This window comes from Lissotriton vulgaris, chromosome 9 (assembly GCF_964263255.1).
Source record: "Lissotriton vulgaris chromosome 9, aLisVul1.2, whole genome shotgun sequence".
NCBI classification, from domain to species: Eukaryota; Metazoa; Chordata; class Amphibia; order Caudata; family Salamandridae; genus Lissotriton; species Lissotriton vulgaris.
In genome coordinates this window covers 45,804,711-45,824,922 of record NC_141697.1, presented here as the reverse complement: position 1 = coordinate 45,824,922, position 20,212 = coordinate 45,804,711, and the positions used below count along the sequence as shown (strand labels likewise).

Below are 20,212 nucleotides of genomic sequence, written 5' to 3'. Positions count from 1 at the left end.
CACATGTGCTACTGTGGTTATTGGAATCTGTAGTGAGGAGAGCGCAATCAGGGAGTGATCAGAGTTTCAGGTAACAGATTAGTACACATCCCTACACATAACGAGAAATTACCAACAACCTACCCATCGGTTTCGCTATCCAAAAAGTAAAGTGTTAAGTATGCTATTAAAATATCCACCCTAGATACTATTGGAAAGTCAGAATTCTTCCCTTTCCCAAGAATGTGATCATAAAACCCAGAAGGATGTAGGTTTGGTATACATCAGCTTTGTCACTATCCAACTTTCCCAGAACCGCAGCATATCTGTCTTTGGGATCAGTGTAGGACTTTAGTAGTGTAATCCTCAAATACATGTGTACCGGTATCACCATCCCAGAGAATGAAGTATATGGGGTGAACAACCGTTGGGTGCCCTCCTTCCATTGTAAAGCTGTTCTGTGAGGGTGAATGCAAATGTGTCTATTCTATCAGCCTTACATTGGCCATAAGCAAGCACCTGTCTAAACATGTTACCGTTATCAAGGTCATAGCATTTCAATAGGTGGGTTTCATGTGCGCGCTAGTTGTGCCAGCCACATGGGTGGCTAGTTTAACATCACATTACTGAAACAAAACAATTCACTGCGTCCCAGCACAGCATCAACATATAAATCAAGATTCACCCACGCCCACTGAACAATGTAACTGAATAACCATTGTCCCCATGTACCACCCTTTCCGCCCAAAGGAACCCCTGTTATCAAAGATTCTGCTCTTAATCGAACCAGGGCTATCACTGGAGTCCATTTAACCTGAGTAATGAAAAGAGGTGATTTCTACACTGCGGAACCAGTACTGCCCAGTTCACCAGCGGCATTTACAGAATGTATCAAAAGCCAGTGGGATTCAACTCGCTAAGAGCAAGCTCGACATTGCCACTCAGAGAACAGAGGCATTAAGGTTGTAATAGTTTGTTCAGGACATGTCCATTACAGACAAAAAATGCCAACAATCTATGTAGGCGACATTTTGGCGAAACACTGCGGGAGGCGTGGCTGTAAGCAAGACCCTCCCAGGAACTCATATTCTCTTGACGTGGAGGTACTGTTCACTCTCCAATATCTGTCTGACCGGGGCTCTTCTTTCTCGAGTTGGCATGTATTTTTATGAAGCAGGTATTCAAAAAGGCTTTCTTCGCTTCCTCTGCAAGAAAAAAGTGCTTTCCCGCTGTATTGAATTTTGAACTTAGAGAGGCGCTCAGGAAAGTCCATCTAGCCTCCTGCACTGTTACTGTAAAGTCTGGACATAGTAGTAGATTTGGACCATTGTATTCCAAGCTTTCTCTTTCTCTAACAAGTCACAAGTCACACCCGGTCCCAGTAGTTCAGTAACATGGCAATATTAGTTGTTGGACTTTGTCAGGAAGATGTTTCCCTTGTGGGCACCCAATACTGCTGTGAATGTACCCTGTCCAAACACTTCTGTCAGAAACCTTCTACAAACATTTCAGTCTTCTCAGTCTGCAGCGTTTCAGAAACTTCAGTAATCCTCATATTATTGTGGCAGGGCCATCAATTTTAGCCTCAATAATAGCCAGTTCTCATTCCATTCTGATGAGCTTTTTGGCCTTATGCCATCGTTCTCAACGTCAGAGATACTTCTTTTAGCCAGGTACAGTCAATTCGCGTAGTTATCAACCTAGTTTTCTAATAATCCAATTTCCTAGGCAGGCTATCAATTTTCTCATCATAAGTGACAAGGCTTAATTTCATCTCCTTAAGCAATAATGTGAGCTCCATGTCCCCTGTTTATGTCATATTTAAGGTTTTCTCAGTACTATCTCCAAGTGCAATTTTCTTGTCAAAGCAGAGTTTACTCTGAGGTGCCTTTCACTGAGAGACCCAGCAGATATTGGCACAGCTTTGCACCATTAATCACTACACTTCTGTCATCACTACCTCCTGTGGAGCTCTGGTGGAACACTGTAAGTTCAGATAGGGGTGCAAAGTATTAGCAAAAATTAGAATGAATGTTTCACTCCAGAGTGCAACAGGCAGGGAAGCAACAGTAGAACCAATAACCACCATCAGTAAATGTTTACATGCGGACAGTGATATTGGAAGGCAAATTGCTCACAGACTCAAAAGCAGTACCTATTACTGTCGGGCGTCAGAAAAGCAGGTGCCCCGTCAAGGAGAGGGTCATTTAGAAGGACGGGCAGGCGGGGGTCTGAGGAGCAGTGCTTTTTTGCCATGATACAAAAGAAAAATAAAATAATAATAACTCGTATTATTTTCATTTCATGTTCTCCTTCTTCAGGCCACTTTGCGTTAGGGTCAGTGGCAGGGAGGAGTGATAGCACCCTCCTAAGGGGCGCAGTGAATGCTTGGCCGGCCCTCTCGGGCCGCCCAAAACAGTCTTGCGCACTTTGCATATTCTCCATGCAGGCTGCATTACAGTTTACATGAAGAACATGCCCAGGCCTCCAGTCAGCCTCTGAGCCCGAAACACATCGCTAAGACCAATTACAATGCTGCTAAGGCAGTGTTGTGATTACCTGACTGGTCGCCTGGGTGTGCTTTCGTAGGGCTGAGAAAGGGAGGACTACGGAGGCGAGGAAGCGGCAAGAAGGCAAGTAAAAAAAATATATATATATATTTCTGCTTCCCCCTGTGTCCTCTGCATCACCCCAGCCCCTCTACTTCCCACGTCTTGCCCACCCCCTCCCTCTACCTCTGACCAGTGCCGGACGCCTCTGATGAGGAGCCTGGGCTAGCACAATAGCACAGCAAGGTTTCAGCAAGGAAGTTTCTTGTTTAACAGCGATGTGGGCTCTTATTCAGTGGTTGGATCTGCAGATCTTTGTCTGGGTGTCTGAACGTGTCAGAAGGAGTCAACTTGCTGCACAATTCTATGGCGCACCAACAATACATAAGATACTTATTATGCAGATTGTCTTCACAGCACAGATGCTGTTGCAGAATCATTCATAGGGTTACCCATGGGCGTGCAAACGGATATGGGTGTCATGGCTATTTGATGCAACCCCAACACCAATCCTAGTTCGGTTGGTGGTTGAAGTTTCCTGCATATGGAAGACAGCTGTAGCCGGCCTGCAACCCAATACCAACCAGAGTTAGGTTTGTATTCAGATTGGAGAAATCAGCTTCTGTCGGAGCCAGGGCCTGCTCGGGCAATGCCCTGCATCACTGTTCATAAACCGGATGGAGATCAGACCAGCAATATGTTCGGTCCTGATATGAAAATATTCATCGCATTGCCATGGAAAAAGAACTGCTGGAGTAGATGCAGTGAGTGGTTGTTGTTATTGGTCATGTTTAGCAATATAACCTTTTTTTGGAAGATTTATTTGGTAAAGCCTCGAGCGAGAAGTATTTCTATATCAGTGCAACATACACAGTGCGACCCTAACTCCATAGCTTCAAAGTGGTGCACAAGATGGTGATTATACAAAGGGCAGAGTAGGAGGGGGGGGATATATCATCAAGGAAGGGGGTGCAGAGTGGGAGGGGCACATGTCTGAGGCGAGGCTTGCAGCCAGGGTCGGATGGGAAGGGTTGCAGGTGAGAGGCAGAGTAGGGTGGGAAAGGGTTGGGAGTAGTCTGGTTTTCAAGTGATTGGAATAACGGTTATTTTGACAGCCATAGGAGAAAAATGCATGCATGCCAAATACTAACATCTTATAATATAAATAGATTATTAAAAACACTCTCCAAAATGATCTGGTAAAGAATATATACATTTTTAAATTCAGGAAAGAAAAGGAAAAAAGTGAAAAGGGAGACATAAAGAAATAGCCGGGAGAAAAGAGTAGACAGTGGGATTACAGAGTCCATGTTAATCTTAAACTGCCCGGTTAGTTTTTCTAGCTGCTAATGGAAGACCCTTGTCAGGTCCTAAATGTAGTGGCTGCAGCTAGAAGTGCAAGACGGTCCATTGAAGGGTGGAGTCTGATCTACTTGAAAGATCATGGACTCTTTTTGAGAAAGAGAAAGAATGGGTTCACAAAACGATCCTACTTTTGTGAAACACTGTGATGGATTTCATTTGGCAGCGCTAGGAAACTCTGCTTTCCAAGATAGGAGCTGCAGAGATGCAATGTGAATGGAATCGGACGGAGAGTCCATCATTGGCACAAATTTAAGCTTCCGTCGGGGAGAGGGTTTCTTGGTTGGAGGGAAAACCCTTATGAAACTTTCCCAAGAATCCTTCACAACTTCAATAGTGAAAACGAGATACACTTAGATAGTCAACTTGTTGAATGAGAACTGAGTCCAGGGTGTGCTAGGTGCAGCAGTTAGGGTAGACTGCTTCTGATGCCTGTACCAAGGGATTTATGCTAAGCATCAGAAGGAGAGCTGTTTCCACCAGAAAGCATGGCATGCCCTAGTGGATGCGGGCTTGTGAAGGATTCCATGACCCCAAACATAAGTAAAGCAATGACTGTGGCTTCCGCGATGGAGATCCGCCCCAAGCATAGCCAGACGCCTGCCCCATCTTCCTTCATACTGGAGACATGCTCAAGAACTGCAACTTTGGGCAATGAAACGATGCTACGTCGAGATGCAACTGTGCAAACGCCTACATCGGTCATTTGATGTTCAAATGGTCTACTTAACAGCCCTTTAATATCCCAACTTCATGAGCACCTAAGTACCTGGCTGTTCCATGGTGAGTGCACAGCACGAAGGAGCTGACTGTTCTTTTGCAGTGGACTGCAGGCCAATTCCGCAGCTGCGATGATATCCGGCAGGAGCGGAACCCAAACAAGAGGTCCAATAACAGAAACATGTAATATACTCCATAAATGATGAGGAGGGTACCTTAGCAAAGCACAGGAGGTCTGTAGAGACATGTGTGTGTCTGTTCAGGTTGCTGCTTCCCAGAGTGCGCACTATCACAGAATGTGCACGGACGGACTCGGCTTCTGCTTGCATAGGCGCAGGATGCACAAGCCTGTGTACCACGTTCAGCTTCGCAAGCATGGGCAAGGCCTTAAGTGAACAAAGCAATTAGGGGACACCTTTACTAGGGAGTATCGCCACCAGAAAGCCACTTTTAGTGAAGTTCTGGTGGTGCTATCCCCTTATTTACAAAGCAGCGCTAAGCCACTTAACGAGGCTTAGCGCTACCTTCAATCAATCAATCAATCAATCAATCATAACATTTGTATAGCGCACTACTCACCCGGAAGGGTCTCAAGGCGCTTGGGGTAAGGGGTCTGCTATTGCTCGAACAACCAGGTCTTGAGTTGCCTCCTGAAAGCGAGATGGTCCTTGGTCAGCCGAAGGTGGGGGGGAGGGAGTTCCATTCCATCCACCTTGTAAATAAGGCCCCTTTACTTGCTTTGCTTAGCATGAATGGGGCATGCAATGGGTGTTGCAGTGGCTGTTCCACCGCAACGCCCATTGCTTTTGACGCTGCCCCATATTTACTAGGCTGGGACAGCACTAAAAACTAAGAGCAGGGAATACCTGGTCTTAGATGGGTTACACGTGGAGAATCGCAGGGCAGGCACCCTTGGAACAAGACACAAGGGTGTCTGCGTTGGTTCTAGGGAGCTTGATTAGCTCCAGCGCTAGAGAAAATACAGGGGTGCGCTGTATTTTTGTAAATACGGCGCATTCCTGCGTTTTAAAAATGTTAGAGCACAGCATTACCAATTTTGGCATAACAGAGGCGCCCGACATTTTGTGCAAGGACCTTAAGGGTAAAATAATCAACACATCTTTGTAGAAAAATGACTGCATCCACCCCATTGCTACCACTACAAAAGAGAAGCCCAGGGACGTAGCAGTCATTGTGGCAGCATATGCAATGACACCGGGTCCCAGAGCCCCAAGGGGACCATTGATCCCAGATAATTGTTGTATTTCACTGCCCAACAGCTGTCAAAGTGGACATTTACCTTACTTGCACCAGGGCCCCTGGCATCCTTGCTATGTTACCGATAAAGCCCCACAAAAGACGAAAAATGCATTTCAACGCATCATTTAAAAACGTTTTTGTTGTGTTTACGAGCTGTATTTTATATTACACACTGAAATTGTAGAATTTCAATGTGTGACATAATAATCCTACTCGGATCCTCTTTAGAGTTAAAAACATCAGAAAGACATGACCTCCGCCAAAGATCTAAAAAACTGACCTGGTGAAGTGGACTGTGCTGCTTGCAATGATAAACACACTCGTGGCTTGCCTCTTATGCACGCGAGGACCAACCAATCCCAAGTGATCACTGATCATACTTTTTTTGGTAGCTCTCTGCAGAATGTTATGCGCAGGCACACACGTTGTGTCAACAATTGTAAAACAGAGAAAATGAGTTATGAAAAAATGAATTCCTTGGTCGCTGGTTCCCACAGAAATCATGCAGCGAGATGGGTCGCCTTGTCTGTTGCCTGGCAACATCCACACTGCGGCAGATCTTTCAATTTATGAAATGGCCCAAGAAAAACACAGCTTTCAAGGTTTTATATAAGGAGGTGAGCTGCTGGACTGAGCAGGCCCTCTCGCATTCTTCGGCATGCAAATCTGGCTACAAACACATGTTCACGTGCCAGGCACGGCCCTGAAAAACATAATGCACTTCGGATGTACCGTGCAAACAAAAATCATTTCTTAATTCCATGATCCTAACTTCAACTCAAACTGTGTGAACCACTCTCAGGAACCCTCAAGTTGGCTGTCTAGAAACTCAGGGGCAGATTTACAACCCCCCAGCGTTACCAGTCCTTCACTTTTTGTGACATACTGGAGGCGCATTTCACTTCTCCATATTTACAAGGAGACGAAAAGCCACCCTGTGTGACTTTTCCTCTCCTTTTAAATATGGCCCCTTCACATGCAGCACATTGCTTGGAAGGGGCGCTCCATGGGTGTTGCTGTGGGTGTTCCCACTCAACACCAATGGAACCTGACTCTTGTCCAGGGAACCCTTTCTCCTCTATTTACCATTTATCTTACCACTCTCCCTTACTCTTCAAATTCTGAATTAGGCCTCTCCTCTCCCTCCTCCCGTTTTCTTCTCATCCTTATTACTCAGGTCTTTTCCCCTCTATCCCGGTTTCACTGCTCTCATTATGGAACCTACAGGCACTCACACCTACAAAATCATCTACCCTCCCAATCTCACCGAATATTCGGCCAAACGCTTTAAACACAACTTTCTTAAATCTCACCCAGAAACGCCCTTTGCTGACCCGTACTTCTCAACACATAATGGAATTACGACCACTGATATCATTTTCTTCACTAGACGTAGAGCTCAATGGAGGAAAGCTTTCCTAGGCTTATTCTCGATCTCCTCGACGAGGAAATCCGCACACGGTCTTATGATGTACACTACTCCATCACAATTCTTCCACGCCACAGCCACCTTCACAATCTACAACAACTGAACTATTCTCATTCAATCCACAGACTGCAGTCTAAATCTATTTGATAACATCTTCTCCACTATAAAAGATTATTTGTCTAATCCTCCTACCTCCTTCCAACTTACCCAACTTACCCAATTTCCCCTCACTCCCGGCACTCCGGGTCACCACTACCCCCACCCTCCTTGCTACCCTCCCATCCCCTACCCCCCTGCCATCCTTGAGTGCTGCTCTTCACTCCTCCCCCAACCTCTCTTTCTCACCCTCCAGCACCCCTCCATACTCTTTTTTTTTTTTGAAAAAAAGACCTTTATTGCAAACGTTGCCAACTGTCAGAATACAAATGCCATTGCAGTTCGACTGTACAGTGCATCAAAGTTTACATAAGTTCCAAAAGCAGATTCGCTGCACCTAATACACAGCCTGCGTGCCGGCATCCCAGAGGCCCAGCGGCGTAACTCAATGTCATAACTCAATCAAGAACAATGTGATCTCGCACTGTTGGCCCTCAGCGTAGCAGCAAGACAGTCAATAGGCAATCAATGGAGGTATAATAGTACGGTCTTTCATGAACCAGGAAAGGGCAGAAAACCAAAAATAGAAAAGGGAAAAACTAACCCAAACTACCCCCAAACCCCCCCCAGGCCCACCCCGTTTGCTATTGAGAACCGTGAAGGAGTCCTAGGGACGCTTCCTGCCTGCGTGATGTCGTGTACGTACCGTGTGTATTCTGCACCCGTCCCCCGCTAGCCCTGTCCCCTGAGCCACGACACACCAATCCCCCCGTCCCCGTCCCTCACCTACACCTTACCTGTACCCACCTCCCCCCAGAGGAACACTAAAGCCCCCCCTGTGGTAATTGTCTCCTTTCCATAGCAGTATCTAACCCCTCATCCTGTGGGTCCACTTCCTCCGACATGTCACTGTCGTCCACCTCCCCCTTTTGTTGGTACTCCTTGTAGAGCTCCCAAAAGGACTTCGGTCTACTTTTGGGCGGCAGCAGCTCGCTGTACAATTCCGTCTGTGTGCAACAGTATTGGAGATCCCTGAGCCACCTCGTCTTGGTGGGGAGAGGACCGCGCATCCAGCACGCAGCCACCACCCTTCTGGCCAGTAGCAACGCTACGTCTACTAATCTGCGCAGCGCAGGAGCCAACGGCTTGGAGAAGCCCAGTAGCGCAAGCGATGGGGATCTCAACAGCGGTTCCCCTATAATCTGTCCCAACTCCGCGAAGACCTCCTCCCAGAACGCACTCACTCCCGGGCACAGCCATGCCAAATGGAGGAAATCAGCGGACCCAGTCCCGCAGCGCTCACACTCCGGGGAGCCACGTAGGCCGTAGCGGTGTAGCCGCTCCGGTGTATAGTATACTCTCTGTAGAAATTTGAAGTGCACCAAGCGGTGTCTGCCATTAAGCGAGACCCTGCGAGTGTTGGCGCAGCAGTAGCACCACATAGCATCGTCTATGGGGGTTTGGAGATCTGCTTCCCACGCCGCTCTAGGGGCCGAAGTAGTTAATGCCTGATAAGAAGGCCCAAGCCTGTTAACCGCAGAGATCAATTTGGCCGGTGTTTTCGTTCTGATGATGTGCGTCAGTTCTGGGACCTCCTCAGGCTCCTGTAGCGCGGGGCCCAGTATTACTCTGCAGGCCGACCGTATCCTGTGATACTGAAACTTCTGCAGCAGCGATGGAGCCGGGGCAACAGGGGGGAGTTGCTCCCAGGTTTTCAGCGCTCCGTCCAAGAACAAGTCCTCCATTGTGTGCACTCCCAGGGCCTTCAAGGCCTCTGTCACCCCCCTCTCATTGAGCGGATCCAACCACAGGGCCCAGGCTACCGGCATCTGCGGGGAGTACAGTAAGGGACACCCCCTTTCTCTCAGCAGTGCTTGCCACGCATGGTTCGTCGCCTTAAGCGAGTCCATTCGCCCGATTGCTCGGTCTGTTGTGAGACAAATCGTGGCGGGTAGGGGAAGTGGGTCAGCGAATAGTTTCTCCAGTATGAGATGCGGAATGCGGGCATCTCCATGGATCCAGGAGTGTAAGTGGGTCGCCTGTGCCACCCTGTAGTAGCGCTCCAGGTCCGGCGCCCCCAGGCCCCCCATCTCACATGGGAGCATCAGTGTCGTCCACTTGACACGAGGTTGCTTTCCGCCCCAGGCGAGCTTAATCAGGACTTGGTTCAAGCGCTTAAAGAACGATTTCGACAAGACCACCGGAATATTAACAAAGAGGAAGAGGAACCGGGGAAGTACCACCATCTTCATAAGGGCAATCCTGCCCATCAAGGAGAGGGGGAGCTTAATCCAGGCGTCCACATCCTCCTCAAGCTTGGTGAATGCAACCCCATAGTTATCGCGGATCAGGATCTCTGGGTCCGTGTGGAGACGGATGCCCAGATATCTCACGGAGTCATCCGTCCACTGTAGGGGATACTCCATCGCAAACGGCCGCGTGACTGGGGTCAGGGGGAAAGCAATGGACTTATCCCAGTTCACCTTGAGACCCGACAGCGCCCCAAAGCGAACCACCTCCCTGAGTATCGGTGCTAGATTAGTGACCGGGTCCCGGACGTACAGTAAGGTGTCATCTGCATAAGTAGAGATGCCAATCTTGTATGTGGGGAAGCTGACACCCTCCAGGCTATGATATTCTCGCATGGCGCACGCTAGTGGCTCAGCCACCAATGCATATAACAGGGGGGACAAGGGGCATCCCTGTCGGGTGCCTCTACCGATGTGTATCGGTGCCGAGACCCTGTCGCCGATACGCAGGCGGGCCGAAGGGTGCTGATAAAGAGCCCCTATTCTCCGAAGAAATGGCTCTCCCAGCCCCAGTTTGCGCAGGACCCTAATCATGAATGGCCATTCGACAGAGTCGAACGCCTTCTCCATGTCTAAGAATATCGCCAAGGCGGGGTTCTCCTGCTTCACATGCTGTATCGTCCCCAGCACCGTGCGGATATTATAGGTTAGGTTCCTGCTGGGTACAAAGCCCGATTGCTCCGGCGCCACTAAGTCCGGGACCAGCAGCGCGAGTCTGTTGGCTAGGACCTTCGCGTAGAGCTTCGCGTCCACGTTCAGCAAGCTGAGCGGGCGGTACGACCCACATTGGTCCAGGGGCTTCCCTGGTTTCGGGATCGTGACCAGCAACGCTTCCCGCATGGAGGTCGGCATTTCGCCCTCTTCGCAGATTGCATCAAAGAGGGCAAGCAAATGAGGGAGCAATAGGTCCTTGAAGGCTTTGTAAAAGCCTGCCGTGAGCCCGTCAGAGCCCGGAGCGCTCCCCGAGCGCATGCCACTCAGTGCATCCAGTATCTCATCCTCATGAAAGGGGGCCATCAGGAATTCCCTGTCTGAATTTTTAAGGAACGGCATCGAGATGTAATCTAAGTAATCATCTATCTCGGCTTCCACACCCCCCGCCCTAGCACGGTACAGGTCCGAATAATATCGGCGGAACGTCTCCAATATTTGGTCCTCCTCAATCACTCGGGTGCCCTCCGGAGTCTGCAATTCATCCACCACCAATGGTTTACGGGACCCCTTGGCCATACGCGCCAGCAGAGCCCCCGGTCTCTCCCCCTCTCCATAAGCCCGAGCCGTGGCATACTTCCCCATATAGAGAACTTCCCTATCCGCAAGCGCGTGATATTCCGCCAACATGGGCGCTAGGTCTTGTCCCGCCTCTCCCTCCGGGTCCGTCAGTCGTTCCCTTTCCAGGGCGGCAATCTTGTTCTCAAGCGTAGAGAGATCCCTTCTAATGGAACGTAGGACACCGGAGTGTTTGGACATGGCCATCCCCCTAATATAGACCTTGAGGCCTCCCACACAGTAAAGAAGCTATCTACGGAGTTAGTATTGGTGGCGAAAAACCTTTCTATGTCTTCCGCTAGTTCCCCGCGGAAGGCGTCATCAAGGAGCGCGTAGGGCGGGAATCGCCAAGTATATGGCGGTATCCCCTTCCTAGCTGTGGAGAGACTGAGCAATACCGGGGAGTGGTCCGATAACGTGCGTGGAAGAACTGTACACGAGCTGATGCCACCCAGTACCGAGGAGGAGGCGAGCCAGTAGTCTATCCTAGTATGTATGTTGTGGTATGCGGAGTAGTGCGTGTAACCGCCTTTCGAAGGGTGCTTTTCCCGCCAAACATCCACCAGGTCCAGCTTCGTCATTTCCGCTCTCATGTGGACAGCGGACGCAACTGGCCGCCTAACAGGGCCCGCCGAACGATCCCTGTCGGGGTCAAACACAAAGTTGAAGTCTCCCCCCCATAACATTTTGGTGTGTGTGTGTGACCTACAGGTAGCTGACAGTGCTGTATAAAACTCCGGGCTATCATGGTTAGGGCCATAAACATTTACCAGGAGCAGGTCCAACCCCCTCCCCGTGCACTTAGCCACTACATATCTGCCCTCAGTGTCCACAGATAGTGGGGTAAGTTTCAGTCTCGAGGCAGGGTTAACCCAGGTGATTACACCGCGGGCGTGTGAGGTGAAACCCGCTACTGCTATATTTCCTGCCAACCCTCTGACCTGCAACATCTTGCTGTGGACAGGCAGGTGTGTCTCTTGCAGCAGGGCTACATCCACTTGGTGCCTATTTAGGAAGCTCATCACCTTCCTTAGCTTCCGGTGGTCATTCAGCCCTCGCACGTTCCAGGTTAGCAGGGACAGCGCGCGCATCGGCTGCGGGTGCTCAGACACTACAGCAGCAGACATCTTGAATCATAGCACATCATATTGACTCCATCGGGAGAAATCGGACTACCAAGCTGTACCTCAGCACACAAGTCTGGCAGACAGTCACCCCGCTCACTCCCACACATCATTCGCCAGTTATCCATAGCAAACCACAGGCCCTTCAATTCCCCAACAACAAACTCCTCAACTTTCGACCATCCACTCTCCCCCCTGACCCCGCCCCACCCACAGCTGACCACCCCCAACCCGGCCAGACAGCACCCCCCACATTGCCCCATCAACACAACTGCCCCAAAGTAGCGGGCGATACTAGTCCCAACTCCCTGGGGAGTTCCTCAGCCAAAAGCACAGGGGCAAAGCGTGCCGAAACTGCGTAGTAACCACCAGTGGTGTAAAAGTTCACTTATCTCCAGTTCCGTCCCCCCCGCACAGCCCCCCCGTGTTGTAATACCTCAAGCTGGATACACCTGGTTCCCTCCCGCCCCCCCACCCGTTTCCAATCATAACATATTGATCGCCTCACCAGCATACGTGAATGGGACCATGAACAACAATGCGGCCTGAGTCATTGTGATGCGTCTCCATCCGTCTCTCGGCCATTGTCTCTAGTTGAGTCCAGGCCACAGCCCACAACAGGGAGACTCCGAGTGCATCCACAGGCGTGATGCCTCAGTCTTGTTCCTCCATCGTCGACGCCTCCTCCAAGTCCTCTCCGTGCCGCTGTCGGTGTTCCTTGCGTTCTGTGGCCCAAGTTTTCAGTGATTTCTGCAGTTCCTTCGGGTCCGTAAAGAAGTACGATTTCCCTCCGGTGTTAATCCTCAATTTGGCCGGGTACAGCATCGCATAGTCTAGGCCCAGCTCGCGCAGCTGCTTCTTGTGCGGTATGAACTGGCGGCGTTCCTCCTGTACTTTGGCTGTGAAGTCGGGGTACAAAGATATCTTCATACCTTCCACCTGTAGTTGTCCTTTCTCCCGAGCCAGTCGCAGGGCCGTGTCTCTGTCCCTGTAGTTCAGGAGCTTGGCAATTATGGGTCGGGGTGGCAGACCAGGTTGGGGCTGTGGGCCCAAAGTGCGATGCGCTCTCTCCACTATGAACATTGGGGAGAAGGCCTCCTCCCCAAGTAGCGTTTTCAGCAGGCGTTCCACGTAGAGCTCCATCTTGCCCGTCTGCGTCGATTCCGCCACTCCCGTTATGCGAATGTTCGATCTGCGGGAGCGCGCTTCCAAGTCCTCGGCCTTATCACGGATCACTTGGAGCAACCTGCCGAATTGTCGTCGGTCTTTGTCCCACTCGGTCTGTGCCTCCTCCGCTTCCGTGAGACGCCGTTCTGCCATGTCAAGGCGCTCGGCATGTTTGTCCACACGTTCCGCCATGCGGTCCATGCGGTACGATAAATCGTCGATCTTGGAGCCCACCGCTTCTATGCTGTTCTGGATTCCTTTCTCCATCGCCGCTAGCAGCTCTCTAAGGTCCGCAGGGGTCGAGGACGCTGCGGCACCTTTCGGGGAGGCCTCCGCCACCTGTGACTCCGGCCCCCTCGTTTTCCGGCGGTCAAACGAGAGTTTCGCTTGCGTTGCATCGTTTTTCCCCATGGTGGGGGCCCAGCACCAGAGCGGATCTCACCCTGGAAATGTCCAGCAAAAGCCGCAAGCGTAGAGTACCGCACACTCCACAGTCCCCGCTACGGTGGCACTGGCGAGCCTAAAATGGCGGCTGCGTCGCAGGAGTAACCTCCGGAGTGCTCCTCGCGTCGGGGTGCGCCAACCACCCAGCACAAGGTCTGGCCTCGACTGGCGTACTAATGATAGTGTCCCTGCAGACGTATCTTCCCTGCGCCTGGTCTTCCAAATGAGCCTTGGCGGGCATGCGAATCGTGCTCCGCCCCAGTTTCTGCGGGCTGCACTCTCCGGCTCCTCCAGGTGTCAGAGCCGCACGTCAGGTGACGTCGTGCGGCCAGCGCCACAGGGCAGGCCGCTGCTTCAGGCCTGGTCCGCGCCTCTCTCCGCCGCCAATCTTGTGCGGGCCGTTACTCACAGCCACCGGCGCTCCGGGCCACTCAACCGGGTCAGGGGGCCACCGGGGGTCACCAGGCACCGAACCCAGTCAATTCGGCATTTAGCAGGATAGTTTTGCAGGATTTTTAAGGGGCTTAAGCGAGGAGCCGAAAGCTCACACGTCCGCCATCGACGCCGGCTAGCTCCGCCCCCCCACCCCTCCATACTCTTCCCCTAACCCTCTCACGCCTCCAACCCACTCTACCCTACCTTCTAATTCACCTCTTGCACAATCTCTTAGGCTTCCCACCATACACCCTCTATCTCATAACAACACCTTAGTCCTCCCTCTACCCTGTATTGCTTCCACTCACACTCCCTATACAGGAGTCGTCCCTCCTCTGGATCCAAATAGAGACCATTCCCCTTCCATTGAAACCCCCCAAGAACCCTGCACTGTAGTTGTCCCTCCTCTGGCTCCAAACAGAGACCATTCCCCTCCCATTGAATGCCTCCAGGAACCCTACACAGTAGTCGTTCCCCCTCTGGCTCCAAACAGAAACCATTCCCCTCCTACTGAATCCCCTCACACACCCTGCACAGTAGTCATTCCACCACTGACTCCAAGTTGTGACCTTTCTCTTCCCAATAATATTCCAACCATCATACCTCCCCTCCCTTCATTAGCCATTTCCACTTCCCTTACACCTTTGCCTTCACTGTGCACTACATGCCATGCAACAACCCCCCTTCCCCACCTTTGCCGTCATCTGATCTCACTCCTAACCGAGTCATACCTCCCTAAACCTCTTCTCACTCCAACACCAACACCTCTACTGTTCCAATCCTCACCTTGGATAAGATTATGAAAACTCTTCTTCAAATCAAAGATGATCTCCATTCCTTCAAAGAGTTATTCTCTAAACAACCCAGGCACCCTTTACCCCCCTAAAACCTCTTTACCCTACAAGCGTCACACCCAACCCCCTCCTCCCTCCAAACAGAATCCTCTTTATTGGACATCTATCCCCTCATGTAACTCTACCACCCGTCCTCTTCCCAGCGTCAACCCTCTCTCAGCGTACGACATACGCTCTCTCATACACTCATATGATATCGCACCCTTGACCCACACAACCCCCACATATCTTCCCATCCCTACTATTCCTCTCAATCCCCTCAGATACTCCAAACAGAACAATAGAGGTATCGTTGTCGATAATCTAAAAAAGTCTCACTCACTCCCGACCCCTCTTCCTCCCTCATCACTCCTCGGCTTAAGTGCACTCTTCTGAACTGCAGATCGGCCCCCAGACATGCCTCAGACATTGCAGACCTCTTCATTGCACATGACCTAGACTTGATCATACTCACCGAAACCTGGTTAACAGACTCCTCCTCACCACTCACTCATTAACATTCTAGTTCCCCCTAACTACCACATCATTAGGCTAGACAGGGTTTGCAAAACAGGGGGTGGACTTGCATGTATTCACCGTAGCAACCTTGCAGTCAATACAGCCAGTTCACCTTTATTCTCCTCCTGTGAACACCTTTGTCTTGATATCATCACCAAAGCTAACCCTGTTTGCTCCCTACATAGTCTCTACCACCCTCCAGGAGACAACCTCACCTTTACTGAGCACCTCATGGATCTGATCACAACGAACACTGGACGTCCACATACACAGATTTTTCTTGGGGATTTCAACCTTCATTGGAACGACCACAACCACTCTTTATTTAGTAAATAGTCTCAAAAACTTCCTCATCGACCTAGACCTCACACAAATTTGCAACAGCCCCACCCACGACAAAGGCTCTATCTTGGATCTTATCATCTCCAAAGCTGACTCTATCCAACTCGAGTCAATCCAACCCTGTAACTGGTCTGACCACTTCATTATCACTTTCCTCATTATCGAAAAAATGAAGCTTATTCCGGCTCAATCCACCAGACCTAAGATCTGGAAGAGAGATCTGAAGAAACTCAACCCCAACTCACTACCCTCCCTCAACCACAATCTTCTCTTACCTTCCATTGGCGTTGTTGACGTACAGGTCCTTACCGAACACTACCTCAATTCGATGTCCTCAATCATCAACGCAGCTGCCCCCTTCAATTAAAGAATGTTTCTTCAAAAATCTCTAAACCATGGTATGGCGGGTTTCTAAATGATGATAGACGAGCGATGAGACGGGCAGAACGTAACTGGAGATCTGTCCCGTCAGCTTTGCACCTCATAACACTTAAGAAAAAAAGAAACGCTTACTTCAGGAAAATAAAACGCTCGAAAACTGCTTTCTTTAGCCTCCAGCTTGATCAAGCAAGAAACTGACCAAAAAAACTGTTCGAGTTAATAAAAACTCAATCCAAAGTTGTCCCTCAAACTCTCTCAAACACCTCTAATGCACTGCCGTCCTGTGAAGAATTCTCTTCCTTCTTTAACTTAAAGGCAGACAACATCAGGAATGTATGTATGTAGTTTGATAAAAGAATTAAAAAAATGATGATGAACTGAATCAAGATTACGATAATTAAATTGCGTAATTCTGTGTCCTTGGTAGGTGAGTCTTTTGTTGTGAATAAGGAACATGAATTAATGACAGGACTATGGACTGTTAATAGAGCAATATGCAGTTCCCTATGTAAATATATATATATATATATATATATATATATATATATATATATATATATATATATATATATATATATATATAAAACAATCCTCAGCAACCTCTCGCTCGGAGCCCAATGCAGGAACCCAATGCGCAGGAAGGAAGACGGAGACCTCAGGTGCAGTGAGCAATTATCATATTTATTGTACCCTCGAGGAAGCGGCACACAGCATGACGTTTCGGCCTACACAGAGGCCTTGATCACATGACGCACGCTGGGGAAAGGCAATATTTAAAGTGCTAGTGTTGAGTGGGGATACATTCCTATTGGTGAGTTTATGGTCACATGATGTACATGAGCATGGATACTGACAACAGACTTTATAATCATAACCACATCTCGGGATAATCCCTTGGCTTGAATCATGTTGCGCTGATGGAAATTATGTCAGTAAGGTGAAAACATGCAAATTCATGAAGACACGTAAAGTAAACAAAAATTACTGGATAAATCCACTTGTGCAAATAGCAAACGGTGTACAAAGTGCATAGTGCTGCATGAAGATCCTATATATTTTCCTCCTTGCCACCCACTTTTTCTTTTTTTATCTTTGTATTGTGTTTTTACCCAGGTATAAGAGGGTAATTTGAGTAAACCCCTATTTTATTTTTTATGTCAGCAGAAGAGGTCAGCAGGAAATGTAATTCCAACTAAGGATCCCAGATATCACTGACTCTTCCCACTCTTGTTTGGCGCTGGAGAACTAAACAACAGATACACAAGACGACTGAAGCTAGCGAACAAACTGCATGATTAGCCCAACGCCCCAGCTGCTAACGAGCCTCATAGGAGGCAGCCAGTGCTCTGTCAGACCCGCACATGAAATGAATGGAAGGAGGAGGATCTGCAAGGCAGGATTCTCAGCATCAGCTCTTTCAAGGCTTTTTGTTTGCCCACACTGGACAATGGGGTGATTGTCACAGCAAAGAGACAGCAGTGTGCACAGATCACACATTCCAACCACCTTCTCTACACAAGAGGCAGGTCACACCACTGACCATTCGGCATCCTTGACAGAGTGGGAGTGGAAACACAACGTGCATTTTATTTTACTTTATAATTCAAGGTTTAGCAAGAGCCACACCCTGCTGTCTCAGATGACTGGAGGGGGGTGGAAGATTATATGGGACTAGAAAGAGGGTTAGCGTCTATTATTTTGACTTTATTGTTTGCTTATGTAACTTTTTCTGCATGACCTACTACGCTTACTGTACATAGCATATCATTTGTTTCCTAACATCCTTTAATTATTATTGTAAAGCACTTTGACACTAGAAAGGGTCTTGTTCGCGCCATATAAAACTCTTTTAAATGAAAAAAACCCTAACATATGTGAATCAGAACTGGACAACAGCCAGCCCGACGGGGACAGCATTTAGGTAGAGTGTAAAAGATAGATTTTCAGTTTCCAACTTTAGTATGTTTGTTTCCAGTCTGCGGTGTGCTGAAAGGGAGCTCCATCATGAGGAGCTACAGGTGGAAAGACATCTCTAGCATGTACATTGACGATGATCAGCCGTAAGACTGGGTTATTGGTAAGGTAGTAATTCGGTTTGAATTGAAGCAGTCAATGGTGGAAGTGTAAAGAAAAACAAAAACTAGAAACAGACTATAATCTTGGATGCAAGCATGGCGGAGTACTGTTGTCGAAGTTTGCACCATCAGGATTGGGGATGGGCGAACAATACCGATCCGCCGGTGGAGTTTGCAGAGTTATGCTCAATCAGTGCAGAGCACGGAGTTCCGAAAAACTCTGCAAAGTGATGCAGAGCGGGGTTTTAGACCTCCTCCTGGTGGGATTTCTCAACGTGGGCCGTCGCGCCAGGTGGCGACCGCTCACGTTGAGAAATCTGCTGCTCGCGTTGAGGATGCCGCCGCTCAAGTAGAATATCTCCTAACAGGGCAGAAAGCAGCAGCGCCCTCTGGCACAATGCGTAGTGCCGTTTGTGCTCATTTTACAGCATTGGACAAACACACGGTGCTAACAGTTAGTGCGAGGAGCGCGACTTAACAGACTCCACTGCAGGCAGGCACTTTGCAGAGTTCCGCTGAGTAAAACTCTGCAAACTCCGCCTAGGCCTAATCAGGATGGGATCAGAAGGTACGGATAATTAAAACAAAATAACATGGCAGGACGAGTCAGGGGACTTGTGTTACTGCAATACATATTAATGACTTGCTTTCATAGATAGGGTTGTGTTAGAAATGGGGTTTCTGATTGGCTAGGGTATGCACATAAGCGAGGCAGAACCCACCACTTTAGTCAGGGTAAGAGAGTTACACACCACTCACCCCTTTGGTAGCTTGGCAGAGCAGTCAGGCTTATCCCAGAGGCAATGTGTAAAGTGTTTGCCCAACACACACACTCCAGTGACACTCTAGGCACCACACAAAAGAGACTCCACACAAGGCTATATGAAAATATCACATATATTGTATATAATACACATAGACCACAATCCCATAAATTCCTTTTGCCAACTAGGCAATTGTCATGACATCACATATATCAAAAATCACTTTGCCAACCAGGCAATTGTCATAACTGTAGTGCGTAAAAGTAAGTGCACACGGCATAAAAATACCATCACTGTACATAATATGCAGATCCCAAAATGATATTCGTTATCCTGCCATTACAAGGCAAAAATGTCATACATTAAAACACGCAAAAAAGGACAAGGGAACCCAACTCACTAAGGAACCTGGGTGGGTAAATAATTGTCGGAAACAGTGGTTCCTGTGGAATAAGAGAATCAATATAAATAAGGTGCACAATCACAATAAAAGGGTAAAATGATGTCAGTGGGCGAAGAAACCACATACACCTATGGATTTAGTAGGATACAATCATATTTTATATTTTACAAACAAAATTCTTTATACAATGAAAAAGAAAAATGTGCATAGTGTCCCCAGTGAGAAAGAAGAACCTAAAATATTGGTGACATAGTTGTGAAAGTATTTTACAAGGTTTCCAAGGTATTTAAAAAAGTCTACCATTTAGCAACTCAATTCATAATATACAGCAGCTATATACAATAATAAGAGCTGTTAATGGTTCGCTTTCTTTTGTTGTTGACGATGTTTCGACCCTATACGACCTAATACATTAGAACACATCAGGGCCTAGAATGCAGGTTAGGTCATACATAAGTCATGGCTGCTGGGCATACTCTGCCAGTCTTGGAAATGTGAGGAAACAACATACATCACAACATAAGGGCATGGATATGAAGCACAAAATGAATGAAACCCCTCATCACCAACTGTGGTCAGCAAACACATGCAGCCTGTATGGAGTAAAACACACAATCACCACCACACATACGATACAGCACACCTGCACTCCTACCACTTACACAAGGTAATTGGGGCTTCCATTGCAGAGCCTAGTAGCACCTGCATGCCTATTACATGGGATTACTGTACTTCCGGGGATTCCTTCGAAC

At 48.7% G+C, this 20,212-nt stretch overlaps 1 protein-coding gene across 6 annotated transcripts in view; it reads right to left on the bottom strand.

Annotated features, from left to right (window-relative positions):
* NOVA1 (NOVA alternative splicing regulator 1) overlaps window positions 1–20,212 on the bottom strand; it is a 471,408-nt gene that overhangs the window by 6,194 nt on the left and 445,002 nt on the right. The window lies entirely within an intron of this gene.